Genomic DNA, 17,859 nt, shown 5'->3' on the forward strand with positions numbered 1-17,859 from the left:
TGTGATTCTGGGTAGAGCGCAAGTATGAACTCTTCCAAAAAAATAGAAAATGCCAAATAGTTTAAATTCTGATTGGATATTTGGAATAGACAGTATGGTACAATATGGAAACCAGATGGAATTATAACAATTACAGAGCTGAAAACAAGCCATACGCAGGATCCCAAATAGCTTCTTTTACCCTATGATTCTATACCATTCAAGAAAATAGATCTGAAACAGAAGCCAAAAAAAAACTAACACAAATCGTCTGGGTTCAGAAAAAGAACTCCATACTACAGAACTTGAGCTGAAAAATATGCCAACAGTAATAGTTGGAAAGAGGAGATAACCCATAGGCTTGAGTCATAACAGCAGTATATTCAAGCTGGAATAGAGAAAATTTAACCTGATATAAGTTGATAAAGGAATCTATGGTTATGAACAGGTTTGTAAATGTGAATGTAACTTGGAAATGAATATGTAAAGGTGTGTAAAGCTAGTAAAAGTCAGAGTGAACAGGGATTATTGCTGTATTGGATATAATAAAAATGGGATTTGGGCATCAGAATTTTAAATGAGTTGATGTTTGTGGAGATGAAGCTCAAAACAGTCATGAAATGTTTGCAAATGTAGTGTAGGAAACTAATTTTTGAGGTGACAGAATGGTGGCTGGATACAATGTCAAATAGAGGCAGGCAACATTTCAGACATGAAAATTGATGGTTTATCGATGAATAACACATGGAATATAAACTTTAATGTGATGCGATGTGAATTTGAAAATGTTTGCCCATGTAACATGTATCACAGAGATTTGTGTTCTTATTGAAACAGATATCTGGAGGTTTATTAACATCGAACTAAGTATATTGGTATGTCATCTCAAACTTACATTTTCTCTCTGGGAGCTATGCTCGCTTATTCTACTACTGCATTATATATTGCAATGGACTGGGCCAAAACCCCTCAAACTACTCAGAAGATAGTCTAGAACCTAATGTTTTCTTATAGTAAAAGTTGAATGTAAGGTGTTGCATTCTGGATGTAATTCGATTGGTTAAACTACTAGATTTATAGCAAAAAAAACCTTACACATGAGTTAAAATATAACAAAGGAAGGAAAAAATGGGATAGCTTAACTCTGATGGAAAACTTAATTTAACAATAGATACAGTAACTATTATTAATTAGCTGTTCCAATATAGCAATATCCCATGAACAGACCCTTGGAAAAAGGTAATTTCAGAAAACAGATTGTCTCACATGCAGTTCTCAAATCGAGGAGGACGTGCTGGGGCGTTTGCCTCTGTGACAGTGAAATTTGAGTGACGATTCGGGATCACGTGTGGGCTCGGTGTGGAGGGATAAAATGTTTAAAACCCTTTCAAATCCAGGAGGAAAGAACATCAAAGGCCAATACTTAAAGGAAGAGAATTCTGGCTTTCAGTTGTAGCAAAGAGAGAGCTGCAGAAACTTTTCCCAATCCTAGCAGCTTGTGCCAAAAGCACAAGATCATGGCTCTGTGAGAGCTTGACCACACCCTCTCAGGCTGCTTCTGTTATTCTAATTTTAAAAATAAAACACCAAAGGCCTCACAAGCTGTTTATTGGCTTTCCAACGAGTCAGCTCATCACCTCTATCTTTAAACCTCGCTTAAAAAAAACAAAATATCCTCTTAAATCCACAGCATTATCACAATGTAGAATTGCCTAGTTGACTAACTAACTGGCTGACTAATTAACTGGCTAACATACTAATTGCTGACAGAATAACTGTACACAGAGTAAGAAATAAACCGCTTGTACCATAGCATCACAAGTTGAGTTGTCATCTAGCAGCCACACAGGTACACTGCTTTGAGACCTGTGCAATAATACAATCTAGCTCAGCTCAAGCACCAAGATGATCCTGCTATCAAACACAGCCTGAGCAGACAACCAGGCTGTGCAGACAACATGGGAAAGGGATGACGTGTTTCCAGTGGGACTGAAGCTGATAGCTTTGTTTTTTCTGTTGTTATGTTACAGTGGGCTCTGAGCCACCCATGACACATTTCAGACAAGCAGGACAGCAGCAGCTATGATATACAGGTTAAAAGGAGTTCATCATAATACAATCGGAAATCTACCTCCAGGTTATGGATGTTGTTGGAAGGCAGCTGTAAGTTGATGATAAATAGAAACTGGCAATATGATAAAATGAAGCAGGAGAGGGGAACCTACGGCAAGAGAAATGATGACCCCGTTGTGACTGGTGGAAATAAAAACCTGACAGAGTCAAAGGTAGAGAAAACCCAATGGGTGATGACGCAGTTATTAAACTACCAAAGGTCACAAAGAGGTTAAAGACAGTAGGGAAGGCTGGCATGACACCATATTGTAGTGTCAACAGCATGGATTCAATTCATACACTTAGCCAAAATTACTGTGAAGGACTCTCCTTCTCCACCTCTCCCTTTACAATCACCTGACGAAGGAACAGTGATTTTAAATAAACCTGTTGGACTATAACCTGGTGTCATGTGACTTCTGACTTTGTCCACTCTAGTCCAATATCAGGACTTCCACATTACAATCTTTCTTTAACTCATGGGGACATTGGTAAATTAGACCATTCAGTAGATGATCTAAAGTTGTTAGAATATTCACCTTGTGTGAAAGATAATAAGAATGAATCTCATTGCAGTTCCTTGCAGTTACAAAGTATGAGGTGGGGAGATAATGGGAACCTAGGCACAACATATTCAAAAATTATTCATTTATCTTGTGAAATATTGAGTAGCTGGTTCTATTGCCGTTCTAAATTAAACAGATTGTCTTCTCTGGAAGTAGTGGGGATGAGGTCTAATTGAACTCAATGATTTTGTCAGCATATTTCATTTTCACTCATAAAAGATGAGCATTGATTACATTCAAGCTCTGTTATTTCAAAAAAAGAAAGAAAAGTCTTCGACTGATACTTTACAGAGCTACAAACAGTAAATGCTCTGGCCCAGATTTTCCTGAGAAGTTGTTCCATTACACAGTGACACTTGACTCAAGCAAAACAAAAAAGAAAATTATGGAATGAATGACTTACAAAAATAACTGTGCCACATGTATCTTTCCCAGAATGGTCCTCTTATTCTCACAGGGCACAATCAGAAAACATTTATTGTAACTCCACTTCCATCAAATCAACAATCACGATTTTTCTTCACTTTAGCTAGCTTTAATTCTACTTTGTTTTGGAAAATAATGGCAATACTGCTTGGAAAAGTATTGAGTTGTTGACAAAACTTTATTCTGACCATTCTTCATTTAAAATGTGCTTACCCGTTAGAAGACAACTTCTTAACCCAGTGTATTTGTTTAATAAAAGTGTGATATTAACACTTATTTTTCTTGAAGTGAAGTTTCATTGAAAAATATTTTATTGTACAATGAAGAGGAACCAATTGCAGAAGCTCTTCTAAAAATCAAATGGGTTATTGGGTGCAGCCAAAGTAAGACTGCCAGTCCCTTAAAATTGACATAATGATAGGTAATGCTAAGTCCAGTTTTTCCATCATATTTTAATTAAACTATGGTCCAATGGTATTAAATATCAGATTTATAGCCCTGTTAATCTGATAATATTAGTTTGATTTTCGTTCAACATTAAAGAGGCCGTGGCATTACCTATTGCAGCTCAGGGGTCTGTTCTTTCTGTCACTCTGTGAAAGTAAAGATATCATGGCCGTTAGCTGATGCTATTTCGAACAACTAATCCCCAGTGGTTCATAAACAGACAAACACCTTGTACCAAAAGCATTTGTGTTAGAAGGAAACGTTTGTGTTGCTGCAAGTTCCCCAATATGCTGTACTTAGAAATGCTGGTTAGCAATGATGAGATTCAGATGTTTGTGGTTAATGTATGGTTTTTTTTGCAGGAAAATCTGGTCGGATATTGTGTGGAAAGATCAGGCAACTTGTGAGCTCAGGAAGATTCACCTGAATGCCCACAATTAGTGATAAAGCAGTTATAAATGTAATGTCAGAGCTGATGAAGTGGTATCATTAACAATGATTGTAAGCCCGAGTAAACCTACATTGAAATAATTGCATTTAAGTCCATGAATTGTCCAGTTTAAAGTTTCAAAAGCAGATTAAACAATTTCACATGTTGACCAGTCCAGGTTTATAGTTTAACTGTAAGTAATAGGCCAGCACTGAAGATCTATTGAACATCCACTTATATGGGGAAAGATCCAGATTTGAACTTACGGCATGTCAATAAAAAAAAGCAAAGAACATTTTTATTCAAACACTGCTTGGCAGTAAACTGAGTGCTGCCTGGATCAAAGATGGTCCTGCTAGTTAAATGAGGGCACTGTGCTGCAGTTAAGCTCCTGAGCTCTCTGAAATCAATGAAATTTCCTGAGGAGATGATTGCCAAAAACATTTCAAGATGAAATTGAGCACTTTGGAAGAAGTTCCTAGGAGGCTGTTTTATCTGACTTTACTGAGCTTTTTCCTGTTTCCTAGTTACTGTAAAATTGGCTGGAGTGGAGCAGGATTCACACTGTGGATTGCTCAGGAGTGATCAGATGATGGGTTTCTGCTGTCTGCGGGTTCAATTAAGCAATGCCTATCCCACAGCCCCATCACCATCTGTAATCTTTTCAACAAAAGATAAGAATCTCTACAAGGCCTCAAATTTACTATGAACCTTAAATAAAAACCAAAAGAACTGTGGATGCTGTAAATCACAAACAAAAACAAAGTTGCTGGAAAAAATCAGCAGCTCTGGCAGCATCTGCTGAGGAGAAAACAGAGTTAATATTTCGGTTCCGGTGACCCTTCCTCAGAACTGATGGTGGCTGGGAAAATGTCAGCTTATATGCAGAAAATAGGGAGGTGGGTGTGGTCAGGAGTAAATGATAGGATAGAGCCCAAAGAGAGAGAAAGATAGTTGGATAGACAAAGGAGTTGGTAACAATCAGGCTGGGAGGGTGAATAGTTGTTAATGGGGACTGTTAGTGACTAACAACAGGGGGTATGTAATGGTAGATTATGTGGTAACAAGGCCTGGGGTGTAGGGTATGGGCTGGGACATGGGGGAGTTTAGGCCCTAAAATTACTGAATTCAATATTGATTCCGGAGGGCTATAGGGTCCCCAAGCAGAAAATGAAGTGCTGTTCCTCTAGCTTGCGCTGGGCTTCACTGGAACACTGTAGCAAGCCGGAGGCAGAGATATTGGCCAGGGAGCAGGGTGGTGCATTGAAGTGGCAGGGAACAGGTAGTTCAGGGTCTTTTTTGCGAGCAGAACGTAGATGTTCCCATATATTCCCCTCCCCTCCCTTGCCCCCCTTCTGCAGGGAAAGTTCCCTCCGGGACACACTGGTCCACACTTCCTTCACCCCCAACACCTCCCCACAGCCCTACGGCACTTTCCCCTGTAACCGGTGAAGGTGTAACACCTGTCCATTTACCTCCTCCCTCCCCAATATCCAAGGGCCCAAACATACCTTCCAGGTGAAGCAACACTTTACCTGCACTTCCCAGAATATAGTCTGCTGCATTCGCTGCTCACAATGTGGTGTCCTCCTCACTGGGAGAACGAAGCACAGACTTGGTGACCGCTTCGCAGAACATCTACGTTCTGCTCGCAAAAAAGACCCTGAGCCACCCGTTCCCTGCCACTTCAATGCACCACCCTGCTCCCTGGCCAACATCTCTGTCTCTGGCTTGCTACAGTGTTCCAGTGAAGCCCAAGGCAAGCTGGAGGAACAACACCTCATTTTCTGCTTGGGGACCCTACAGCCTTCCAGACTCAATATTGAGTTCAATAATTTTAGGGCCTAAACTCCCCCATGTCCCAGCCCCCACCCCATACACCAGGCCTTGTTACCACACAGCCTGCCACTACACACCCCCTGTTGTTCGTCACTAACAGTCCCCATTAACAACTATTCACCCTCCCAGCCTGATCGTTATCAACTCCTTTGTCTTTCCAACTGTCCTTCTCTCTCTTTGGGTTCTATCCTATCCTTTATTCCCTGCCCCACCCACCTCCCTATTTTCTGCATATAAACTGATGTTTTCCCAGTTCTGAGGAAGGGTCACCGGGCCCGAAACGTTAACTCTGTTTTCTCTTCCACAGATGCTGCCAGGCTTGCTGAGCTTTTCCAGCAACTTCGTTTTGGTTACTATGAATCTTAATGGAGTCCAGAAAAAAAAACTTTAGGGGGCAGAACAATCTGTGTTGCCACCTATGTGGGACCCCCTATCCCAGAAGCAAACAGGCAGTTCGACAGACCGTATCTGCACACGCTCAAATGCAGAACAGTGAAGACACTGGTCCCATCGGCACATGCATTGGCAACCATTTTATCAGCTGTTGCAACATTCAGAGGAATTACCCTGGAGAATAAATTGCCTGCCAGTTAGTGGTGGAGTGCGTGTTCGGTCATGATTGGCTCAGTTTATTTCAGGCAAAGAAATTTCCAAGATAATGCAATCATAGCTTTGAGAACATAGGTTTAAATATGCAGAAAAGATTCAATCAATTCATATTTTTCATGTCAGCTGAAGTGAAGAATTGCACAGGACAGAAGTGTGTCGTTAGCAGTCTCTTTTTGCAGCAGAAAATAAAACTGGAGGAGCCTAACTGAGCTTTGACACCCTCGTTATCAGACAGGATTTTCCATGTAATTGGGTGTATCTTTAGTGTAGCTTGTGTTGCTGTGTAATTCTTTTCAACTTTATTTTTGATGTTTACCACGAGAACAATTTGCCCTGTCCGTGAACTGTGATGTTGAAATGAGACTGATGCAGAGTCTCATTTTAATCAAAACTTTCGTTATCTGTCAATAAAAGACCACAACCCTCCTTACAAACAGTAAACAAAATGCGTTTTGACAATTGGATTATCACTCCTTCACTTCGAATTTAATTTTTTAAAATATGCAAAGGTCAGGGAATGAATTATTCTCTGAAAGCTGTTGAGAAATGATAGTCGCATCCCATTCCTCAGGGAACACAAGGCTTTTATCCAGCATAAATCTACCCTTGAAACAGACTGCCTCAGAGATTTATTGTATTTAAATCATTTGGCAGAGTATTCTGTTAAACCTGAAATAGAAACATATATAGATTTCTTAATTGTATCTAATTGATTTCCTTTAAGTATCTTTAAATGCCAGAGGACTGGAGAATTGTGAATGTTACACCTTTGTTCAAAAGAAAAGGCGTGAGGATAAAACCAACAAGGGAAAGCTTTCAGATATGTTATTCTGTTACAAAATTAACAGTAACTACAAGAAGTATTGATTAATCAAGGAAAGCCACACAGATGCGTTAAACATATCTAGTGGTGAACCAATTTGTTTGAGTTTTTCGTGAAATCTGTTACAGTCCTTTATTAGTTCCCATGCGAAGAGATGAAATGGCTCCTCTTTTTAATTCAATACCTCGCCAACCCCACAGTTAAGTAGGAAACAGTTGCTTTTCAGACTGGGGGAATGTTGACAGTGGAGTTCCTCAAAAATTGAGATCATGATCACTGCTTTTCTTGATACATGTTAAAGACCTTGATTTGGATGTTCAAAGCTCAACTCCATTACAAACATTAGATTTAGTGGGAAATGTACAAGGAGAGTGATAGGCTTCAACTAGCTGCAGAACAATATGTACTGCTATTCGAGACGGTGCAACACTAGGCCTCCTCTTCGGAAACAAGATCGAGCATTGACTGAAGTGTCAGTTGAAGAGTGCTTTGGGTCCAGTGACCATAATTCTCTCAGTTTTAACATAGCAAAAAATAGGACAGGGCCACTGGTTAAAGAGCTAAACTAGAACAGGGACAATTTTGGGGCCATTATGCAGGATCTAGCAGAGATCAATTGTGTGGGTCTGTTTGAAGGAAAAGGAATGACTGGCAAATGGGAGGCTTTTAAAAATATGATTTCTAGAGTCCAGGGACATTATGTCCCTGTTAGGGTGAAGGGAAAAGCTGACAGCTTCAGGGATCCCTGGCTGACGAGGGATATTGAGGCCCTGGTCAGGAAAAAGAAGACAGCATACATTGCGTTTAAGCTATTGGGCTCAAGTGAACATCTTAATGCCTATTAGAAGCAGAGCAGCATAATTCAGAGGGAAATCAGAAGAGCAAAATGAGGGTACGAGACGGATCTGGCAGATAAGGTTAAAGACAACTCCAAGAGGTTCGAAACTTATGTTAAGAATGAAAGGTTGGCTGGGGAGAGAATAGGTCCCTTAAAGATCAGCATGGCCATCTATATGTGGAGCCGCAGGAGATAGGGGAAATTTTTACCGAATTTTTCTCCTTGGTGTTTACTGAGGAGAGAATCAAGGATGCTAAGGAAATAAGGGAAACGGTGAGGACTTTTTGGACCACATACATATTACCAGAGAGGTGGTGTTTGCAGCCTTAAAGCGCATTAAGGTGGGTAAATCCGCTGTGTCTGATCAAGTCCATCCTCGGATATTGTGGGAGGCTGGGGAAGAAATTGCAGAGGCCTTTTTGCCTCATCTTTAGCCAGTGGTGAAGTTTCAGAAGAGGGGAGGGCGGCTAATATTATTCCATTGTTTAAGAACGGAAGCAAAAACAAGCCAATGAACTACAGGCCAGTGAGCCTGATATGAGTGGTCAGCAAATTATTGGAGAAGATACTGAGGGACAGGATCAAAAAACATTTGGATAGTTAAGAGATAATGGGAACCGCAGATGCTGGAGAATCGAAGATAACAAAGTGTGAAGCTGGATGAACACAGCAGGCCAAGCAGCATCTCAGGAGCACTAAAACTGACATTTTGGCCCAGGCGGACTATGAGTTGCCGTTCCTGCAACCTTCGGGTGGCATCATTATGGCACTGCAGGAAGCCTGCAACCTTTGGGTGGCTTCCTCTACTTTGGGGAAACCAAGCGGAGGCTTGGGGACCACTTTGCAGAACACCTGCACTTGGCTCACAATAAACAACTGCACCTTCCAGTCGCAAACCATTTCAACTCCGCCTCCCATTCCTTAGACGACATGGCCATCCTGGGCTTCCTGCAGTGCCATAATGATGCCACCCGAAGGTTGCAGGAACGGCAACTCATATTCTGCTTGGGAACCCTGCAGCCCAATGGTATCAATGTGGACTTCACAAGCTTCAAAATCCCCCCTCCCCACCACTGCATCCCAAAACCACCCCAGCTCTTTCCCACCTCCCTAACCTATTCCTCCTCTCACCCATCCCCTCCTCCCACCTCAAGCTGCACCTCCATTTCCCACCTACTAACCTCATCTGCCCCCTGACCTGTCCGTCCTCCCCGGACTGACCCATCCCCTCCCTACCTCACCACCCATACTCTCCTCTCCACCTATCTTCTCCACTATCAATCTTCGGTCCACCTCCCCCTCTCTCCTTATTTATTCCAGAATCCTCTCCCCATCACCCTCTCTGATGAAAGGTCCAAGCCTGAAATATCAGCTTTTGTGCTCCTAAGATGCTGCTTGGCCTGATGTGTTCATCCAGCTCCACACTTTGTTATTTGGATAGTCAAGGTCTGATTAGGGATTGTTGGGATGGATTTGCGCACGGGAAATCATGTCTGACAAATCTTTTAGAGTTTTTTGAAGTGGCAACCTAGACGGTGGATGAGAGGAGGGAAGTGGATGTTGTTTATATTGACTTTAGTAAGTCCTTTGACAAGGTTCTGCACAGCAGGCTAGTCATGACAGTTAGGTTACATGGGGTCCAGGGAAAGCTAACTTATTGGATTCAAAACCAGCCTGATGGTAGGAAGCAGAGTGTGATGGTTGAAGAGATAATGGGAACTGCAGATGCTGGAGAATCCAAGATAATAAAATGTGAGGCTGGATGAACACAGCAGGCCAAGCAGCATCTCAGGAGCACAAAAGCTGACGTTTCGGGCCTAGACCCTTCATCAGAGATGGTTGAAGGTTGTTTCTCAGACTGGAGGCCTGTGACTAATGGTGCGCCACAAGGGAGAGTGCTGGGAACTTTGTTATTTGTTATTTACATAAACGATCTGGATGTGAATGTACAAGGCATGATTAGTCAGTTTGTGGTTGATACAAAATAAGGAGGTATCATTGATAGCGAAGAAGGTTATCAAAAATTACACAGGGATCTTGGTTAGATGGTGAAGTGTGTTGAGGATTGACAAATGCGATTCAATACAGATAAGTGTGAGGTGTTGCACTTTGGAAAGTCAGACTAGGGCTTATACAGTAAACGGCAAGGTCCTGAGGATTGTTGTGGAACAGAGGGATCTGGGAGAATAAGTACATAGTTCATTGAAAGCGGTGTCACAGGTGGACAGGGTGGTGAAGAAGGCATTATTCATTGGTTGGGGCATTGAGTATAGGAGTTGGGACATTATGTTTCAGTTGTACAAATTGTTGGCGACGCCGCACGTCTAGTATTGCATGCAGTTTTGATCACTCTGCTATAGGAAAAACACAGTTAATCTGGAAAGTGTGCAAAGAAGATTTACGAGGATCTTGCCAGGACTAGTCGGCCTGAGTTTTAGGAAGAGTTTGGACAGGATAGGACTTTATTCCTTGGAACATAGGAGAATGAGGGATGGCCTTATTGAGGTGTGTAAAATCATGACGAGCATAGATAGGATGAATGCATACTATCTTTTTCCCAGGCATTGGGAATTGAAAATTAGTGGTCATCGGTTTTGGTTGAGAGGGGAAAGGTTTATAGAGGGCCTGAGAGGCAACTTCTTCTGGCAGAGAGAGGTGTGTATGTGGAATGGGGTAACAGAGAAAGTGGTTGAAACAGGTACAATAGCAACGTTTAAAAATAAACACAACTGGTCAGGTACATAGATGGGAAGGGTTTAGAGGGATATGGAACAAATGAGGGCAATTGGATCTAGCTGAATGGGTACCATGGTCAGCATGACCAATTTGGGCCAAAGGGTCTCTTTCCATGCTGTATTACTCTATGACTGTATGAGGGCAGAGACAGGTTGGTGATAATTAATGGAAATAAGTGTGAGTGATATCTTTTGGCAAGTAAACTAAAGAGAGACAAAGAGGCAATGTAAAAGAAAAGAAAAATCCTGAAGTCAGTGCAGACAGTGAGACTTATCGGTTATTGTGGACCGATTATTGAAGTTAGCAGGACAGATTGAGAAAATAGTCTCTCAGGACTACAGGATCACAGCTTTGTAAATAGAGGCTTACAGTGAAAGAGGAAACAATTTATGCTTGTTTTATTAATAAAAATACACTGTCAGCCTTAACTGCAGTAGCGCATCTAATTCTGGGCACCACTATTCAGGAAATGAAAGTTTTAAGAAGTTAATTGAGAACATATCTGTGAATGATTGCAAATATGAGGAACTTCCATCATGCAGATGGATTTGTGAAGCTGGGTTGTTCTGAGAACAGAAATTTGAAGGGCAATTTGACAGAAAAACTCAGAAGTATGAGGAGTTTGGTTAGTAGATAGGGAGAAACTGACTTGTCTGCTGAAAGGAGTCAAGAACCAGAGAGCCCTGATTGTCTCTTTTACCAGTCACGCCAATGGCTACATGGGGAATAGCTTTCATTTGCAGTGTGTGGAAGTTATTGGAGGCAGATTCACTCCAAGCTGCTGAAAGGAAAATGGATCAGAACCAATTAGCAAATAACTTTCAAGGCCATAAAGTAATGACCAAGGATCATATCAGCATGATTGAATGATGTAGCAGAATTGATGGGCCAAGTGGCCTAATTCTGCTCCAACATTGTATGATAATATGGACTGGAGATGGGCACCTACGATTTGTCCTTGCAGGAAGCCAACATAGACGTAATGAGTTGAATGGTCTCCTTCTGTGCCATATCGATTCTACCTGATTTTGTATCTTTTTTCTTTACACTTCTTTGTTGGCACTGACCCTTTGTAGCTCAAATTTTTTCTCTTCACACAGTGCCTCTGCATTCAGTGTGTCCAACTCTGAGATAAGAAGAAAGCATATGGCATATAACAGTGTGGTCGTTCTCATGTGATTTAATCTTGCACCCTGTGGATGGTAATCCCAAAGCAATGAAATAAATGGCAATCTGAAGTCTTCACTTCCCAACTGCTGGAGACTGACAAATCAGGACAAGTAGTCCTTTCTTTTTGCATGTCCTTGTGAACACTTTAAAACAGTTGATGGAGACATCAGGCACTTCCCATCCAATGATTAAAGTCTCCACTTTCTAAAGTCCTGCTGCTACTAAGGTAATAAAATGTCAGGTTTTCAGGCTGTTTTATACCAATGTTTCTTGTAATTACTAGCATTGATAGAGAGGGCCGAATTGCCTATTCCTGTGCTGTACTGATTACACTAGAGAGTATTTCCTGTTGTATTTTCACAGATTTTCACTGATAGCTTGTGGTATTTGCTGTTCCAGTCAACATGTCGTACCAGGTCAGGATGGCGTTGCCAATTCTCCTTTGTCTTTGCTTTCTCTTGGGTCTATTAAATGTGTAGTGGTAGAGGATACAACACCATTGAACATCTATAGAAGAGGCACTGTTCTTGTACAACATGGCTTATTGCATATTAGTATTAAATACAACAGTATTTGGTCAGTACAATGATGACAGGCAGCACAGTAGTTCAGTCATTAGTGCTGCTGCCTCACAACACCAGGGACTGGGACTCAATTCCACCCTCAGGCAACTGTCTATGTAGGGTTCCTCCTAATGCCCTGGTTTTCTCTCATAGTCAAAAGATGTGCACTTTAGGTGGATTGGCCATGGGATATGCAGAGCTACAGAGATAGGGTGGGAGATGAGTCTGTGTAAAATGCTCTCTGGACGGTTGGTGTGGACTCAAAGGGCCGAATGACTTTTTCCACACTGTAGGGATTCTGTGACTAAGACTTTATGTAGCTGCTACAGATACTTCTACTCCCTCTGAAAGCTAGAGTAGAGGTCTTTGTCTCCGATCACAGACAGCGAAATGGTTGGAGCCCATATAACAAAAACAATAATCTCTTTAGAACCCATATCTTATACAAAACTCAAATGGTTGCAAACCACTTTGGAATATCTTGAGGTCACAAAAGGCACTATATTAATGTAAGTTTTCATTCTTAACTATTGAATTGAACCAAGTAGTCATGTTTTAGACATTGTCAGCATCTTTGCAACTGAGTTCTTATGGTGATGATAAAATAGTTGCTACAATTTGCCTGAAGCAGGCAGCTGTAAGGATTAGTTACTTCACAACAGTTCAGCTCAATCTGATAGATTATTGTGGTCGGAGCCAGTGGGTACCATAGGTACAATTTATCTCACACTTCATAATTCTAAATGTTGTGTGAAAAATGTCAGGTGACAACTTTTGACTCCCATTTGATATTATCGATACACACTCACTTTGAATATTCATATTAACATTTACATTGTTTACCATGTTGGAAGGAATTTTAAGCTTTTAGTCCATCTTCACAGCGACTGCAGTCTGCAGTGACAAACTGTCCCCTTACCCGAAATGGAATGAAATGAAAATTAATTTAAATTTAAAAGTGAACCAAAATTAGGTTTCTGCATTTATTTACTCAATTGGATAGAGCTAAAATTGGTTTATTGAGACTTATTTTGCATCAAGCAAATCCAGCAAACACAGACACTGCATTACACAAAGCTTTCAATCCATAGATAAATCATTTAATCTAATCTGGGATCAAGAAGTAGGGATTGACTCTAAGAGATATGACACATTGCATTTATTGCTTGTCAACAAATAAATACAGCAGAGGCTCAAGGGTATGACATTTGTTTGAAATCTTTTTGCTTTGTACTTCTGTTCTGTCATTATTATAAGTACGAAAGACATTGTAGTCATTGCATTTTCTTGGGGCTAGAGACAAGAAAGTTTCTGCGTATCTGCAAATGCGGTTTCCTTCACCACTGAAAAAATTGGCCGTCAACAAGTAGAAAACAATGTTTTTAATAAAGCAACATTCATAATGTATATAAAAGCAGATGGTAAATGACAAAACATAGCACTTTGAATAATAGACGTTAGTCACACAATTTTTAAAAAATATGTACAGACCTTACTGTGTTTCTTTAAAAATTGACCACAGTAAGAGATGTGAAAACATGCTTTAGATCCTTGAATGATTATTTGTTGTGTGTTTAAGATGGTTCAAGAAATAAAGTCACAATCACAACTGACAAATTAACCTCAAGATAACAGTTTTCACTGTGGACTTTCAAACTGCTGAGATTCAAGGAACAAATTTTTGAAAAGGTCAATAACCCGCATCTCCGGTGGGTTTCCTCAAATCTACATAAGATTACTTTTCCCAACATGTAAACAAAAAATCTGTGAAGTATTTCAGCAAGCATGCAACAAGCCAAGTTTACTGTGAGCTTTTATTAGAGCTAATCTTTTAAACCTTTCCCCATTCGTGGCTCTAATTCTCTGTTCTATGTTGGTATGAATCTAATTGTGTCTCTCCTCGCCAGCACTTTAACCTCAGCTCACAGTTAAGGCTTCATGCAAGACATAGCAGATGGACTGGGCCAGTCCCATGAAACAACAGCATACTGCTTTCCAAATCCAAAAGGCAGTGTATAACAGCTGCACATTTCTAATTAACAAATTACTTTGATTTGCCTCTGCAGTTTGCTCAAATTCCTCCCACTAAAAACTGCCGCAGTGTCAGGCAGAACAGATCATCTGACTGAAACAAGTTGTCCGGGCCATAAGTAGTAACTGTATTCATGTAACGTGCATTCATTGTTTTATTACCAAGGACTGGCCATAACAGGTCTGTCTATGAAAATGAAGCTCATAATACAAACAGTGAAATGATGAAACAAGATCAGATTTACTACAGCCATCCAACCATTGATTTCCCATCTGGTAAGGTCCTGTTATTAACAGCGAACAGTTACCAAATGCCACTTCCCTGATGACAAGACCATGGTTCACATCTTCAGCAACAAATGCACTGAAGAAGAAAAATAATCCTCAATTTGGGCACTCTCACGTCAAATAAAAAAAGCATGAAGAAAACTGTGATTAAAAGAAAACTGATCATGACATCGCTGCATATGGTCTGAGGCTTTAATGCCCTCAGGCTCCATCTTAACTCTGGCCAGTTGAAGCATGGCACTCTAATGAAAAAGTGCAAGTGTTTATGACCAAGTAACTAAGTATTAGCCGAGCCACTTAATTTTTTGTGACTGTAATTGATATTGGGAGTTATGAGAAATGTATGTTGACTTGTTCAGTAAAGCAAGTCCTCTTTTTCTTTTTGTTTTATTTTTAAAAGTTTTTCTCGGCACCTTTCACAGGGCAAGAGTGGGTCCGGCCTCATGAGAATGTGTGGTATTGACAACAGCATAGGCTATTGGTCTTCCCACATTTTTTTTTGCAGCTGATTGGTTGGATGCATGAACCCGCGATCCCCAGTCAGCTCCGGCTTTTGCTTTGAGGTAACGGAGGCTTCGGCATCAGTGATGGAGGAACGCAGAGCCAGGACCCTGGTGGCTGATGACTGGCAGCAGTGTCTGGAGGAGGGATGGAGAGGGAGCAGGAGGTAGGAGACCAGGCCCATGGCTTCAACTCGGACATGGTGGTTCCGCGAGCGATGGAGGAAACAGAGACCCTGGAGCCCATTACAGAGACACCATTGTCAAACATCAAATGAAGGAGCAGTGGAGGAGGAACAAGAACAAGGGAGAAAGATGTAGTGTATTGCAGTAAAATCTTGACTTATATTCAATGCATCACGATGACGCTAGAGCATGGTGACGCTTTGTGTTTTGCACACAAAAGAAAACACATTTCACAACATTTTTATAGATGTGTGACAAAAAATCTAAAATGATCATTGTCCTAACAACCATAGAGCTCCTTCATTAGACAGAGATGGTTTAACCTGGGGGTTACCAGGCTTCAGGTAAGGTTGAGAAGGACAGTCCTTCATGGTAACCTTAGCTGGTGTAGGGATTGAACCCACATTGGGGGAGTTATTCTGCATTGCAGACCAGCTGTCCAGCCAACTGAGCTAACCAATACCTAACCAGCAGCATGTTATCCACACCCTGTTTCCTACATCACAAAGGATAACATGAACATTGCTGCATCAGATAAAAGGACACTGATGAAGGGCAAAACATACAATGTGGCCATGTACATGCAAATACTGCAGGACCGCGATAGTGAGCTCAACAAGGCGACAGCCCTGGACATAAAGAATTTGCACAGTCAATATCTACTGCTATTGTAAGTGGTGGCCCATAGGCTTCAAGCAATTAAAAGACAGAGCTCATTTCTTTCCAATTAAAAGTAAGCCCTTTCACATTAGAAGATCTATCTCACTTTAAAAAAAATGCCTGCAGCCCCAATTACTTGAAACGGCGGTTGAATCATCTTGAAGGAACAGCAACCAAGTTGTTCTGACTAAAATACAGTTTCTAAAACACTATAAGCTTCACCTGTGCCAATAGATTGGACCATTCTGTCATTTTGTTTCCTCGAATCAGTGCCAATGTGACAGGAATTCCATGTGGCATCATCACACCTTGTTTGCTGTAAACACAATCTAGGGGCTGAAATTTCCAACTGCAAACCCGCAGCACTCGACAAACAACACTTGAATTCTTTGGAACAATGCATGCTCGGCAGCAAGGTGAGTAAAGGGGAAGTACAAAAGGGAACCAGAAACAGAAAATGGAAAGTTTAAAAGAAGATAGAAGCTAAATCAATAAATGACATAAACGAATGCTGCACTTGATTTTGCTTCTAAAAAAAAGTAGTGTTGAAGCTAAACACATAATTACGGACTGGGAAGCAAATAATTGCCTAATTAAATAACTGGTATTCAAACAATGTACATTATTTCAGTTTTTGATGAAGCAATAAATGATCTGGGAAAAGAGCTTTGAAAATATTGCTTCCATCAGCAAGGAGCAGCTATGTAAAACTGACATAACTGTTCTTTCAGTGGACTTTCAGAAAAATCTAGGAAAGATGTGGAAGGTATGTGAAGAACTCCTCAAGAATGAATAAACTCTCATCCATTCATACAGATGGCAATCTCAAACATCTGTCAATCATTTTGCGCAAAGATGCCAAAGAATATAAATGTGGCTTTTACAAAGAATGATTGTGAAGCAGCATTCTTGAGTTGGTCATTGCCTCTATGCCAATTAAAGTCTTCAGGAATGAGAAAGAGCTGCAACAGTGACATACTGAGGATGGATGTAAAAATGAAGCTATGGAGTTAGGTCAATAATAATTCCATGCTGCTGGTACAGCTCACACTATTGTTACAGTCAGCAAAGTGTAGCAGGAACTGTAACAGATGTTTTTTGTCCCATCTCCTCTCAAGCTGTCCAAGCTTTTTCTCACATCTGGTAAATATGTGGTACCAAGGGACATGGAGTATGTGCAGGAAATCTGGTCCAAAAGGCCAAGCTATCCCCAGTACAATAAATCAGTATAACATCACAACACTGGCAGCAAGGGACGTGTTAAAAAGGTGCACAAACATATCAATGAAGTTCAGAGTCAGCCAAGTGAAAGGAAAATTTCACAAGATATATAAATAGTTGCAATATTGTTAACCTTACCCACCATGATGACTGTACAAGGTGACCAGAGTTGTCACAACAATGAGCATGATATGTCCTGGAAAGGTTCTCTCCAGGTGCTCTCATTTCATCCCACAGTCCAAAGATGTACAAGTTAGGTGGATTAGCCATGCTAAATTGCTCATAGTGTTCAGGGGTGTGCAGATTTGGTGTGTTATAGGGAATGGCTCTGGGTGGGATGCTCTGAGTGAGTGTCAATATGGACTTATTGGGATGAAGAGCCTATTTCCATGCTGTAGGGATTCTATGATCTATGATTCTATGATCTATGACACA

General features: G+C 40.9%; 1 protein-coding gene across 8 annotated transcripts in view; it reads right to left on the reverse strand.

Moving 5' to 3' along the window:
- The window catches only part of LOC125467601 (cadherin-18-like), a 588,086-nt gene that overhangs the window by 489,609 nt on the left and 80,618 nt on the right, over window positions 1–17,859 (reverse strand). The gene's annotated exons all lie outside the window — the stretch shown is intronic.

Source organism: Stegostoma tigrinum, chromosome 2 (assembly GCF_030684315.1).
Source record: "Stegostoma tigrinum isolate sSteTig4 chromosome 2, sSteTig4.hap1, whole genome shotgun sequence".
Classification (NCBI taxonomy): Eukaryota; Metazoa; Chordata; class Chondrichthyes; order Orectolobiformes; family Stegostomatidae; genus Stegostoma; species Stegostoma tigrinum.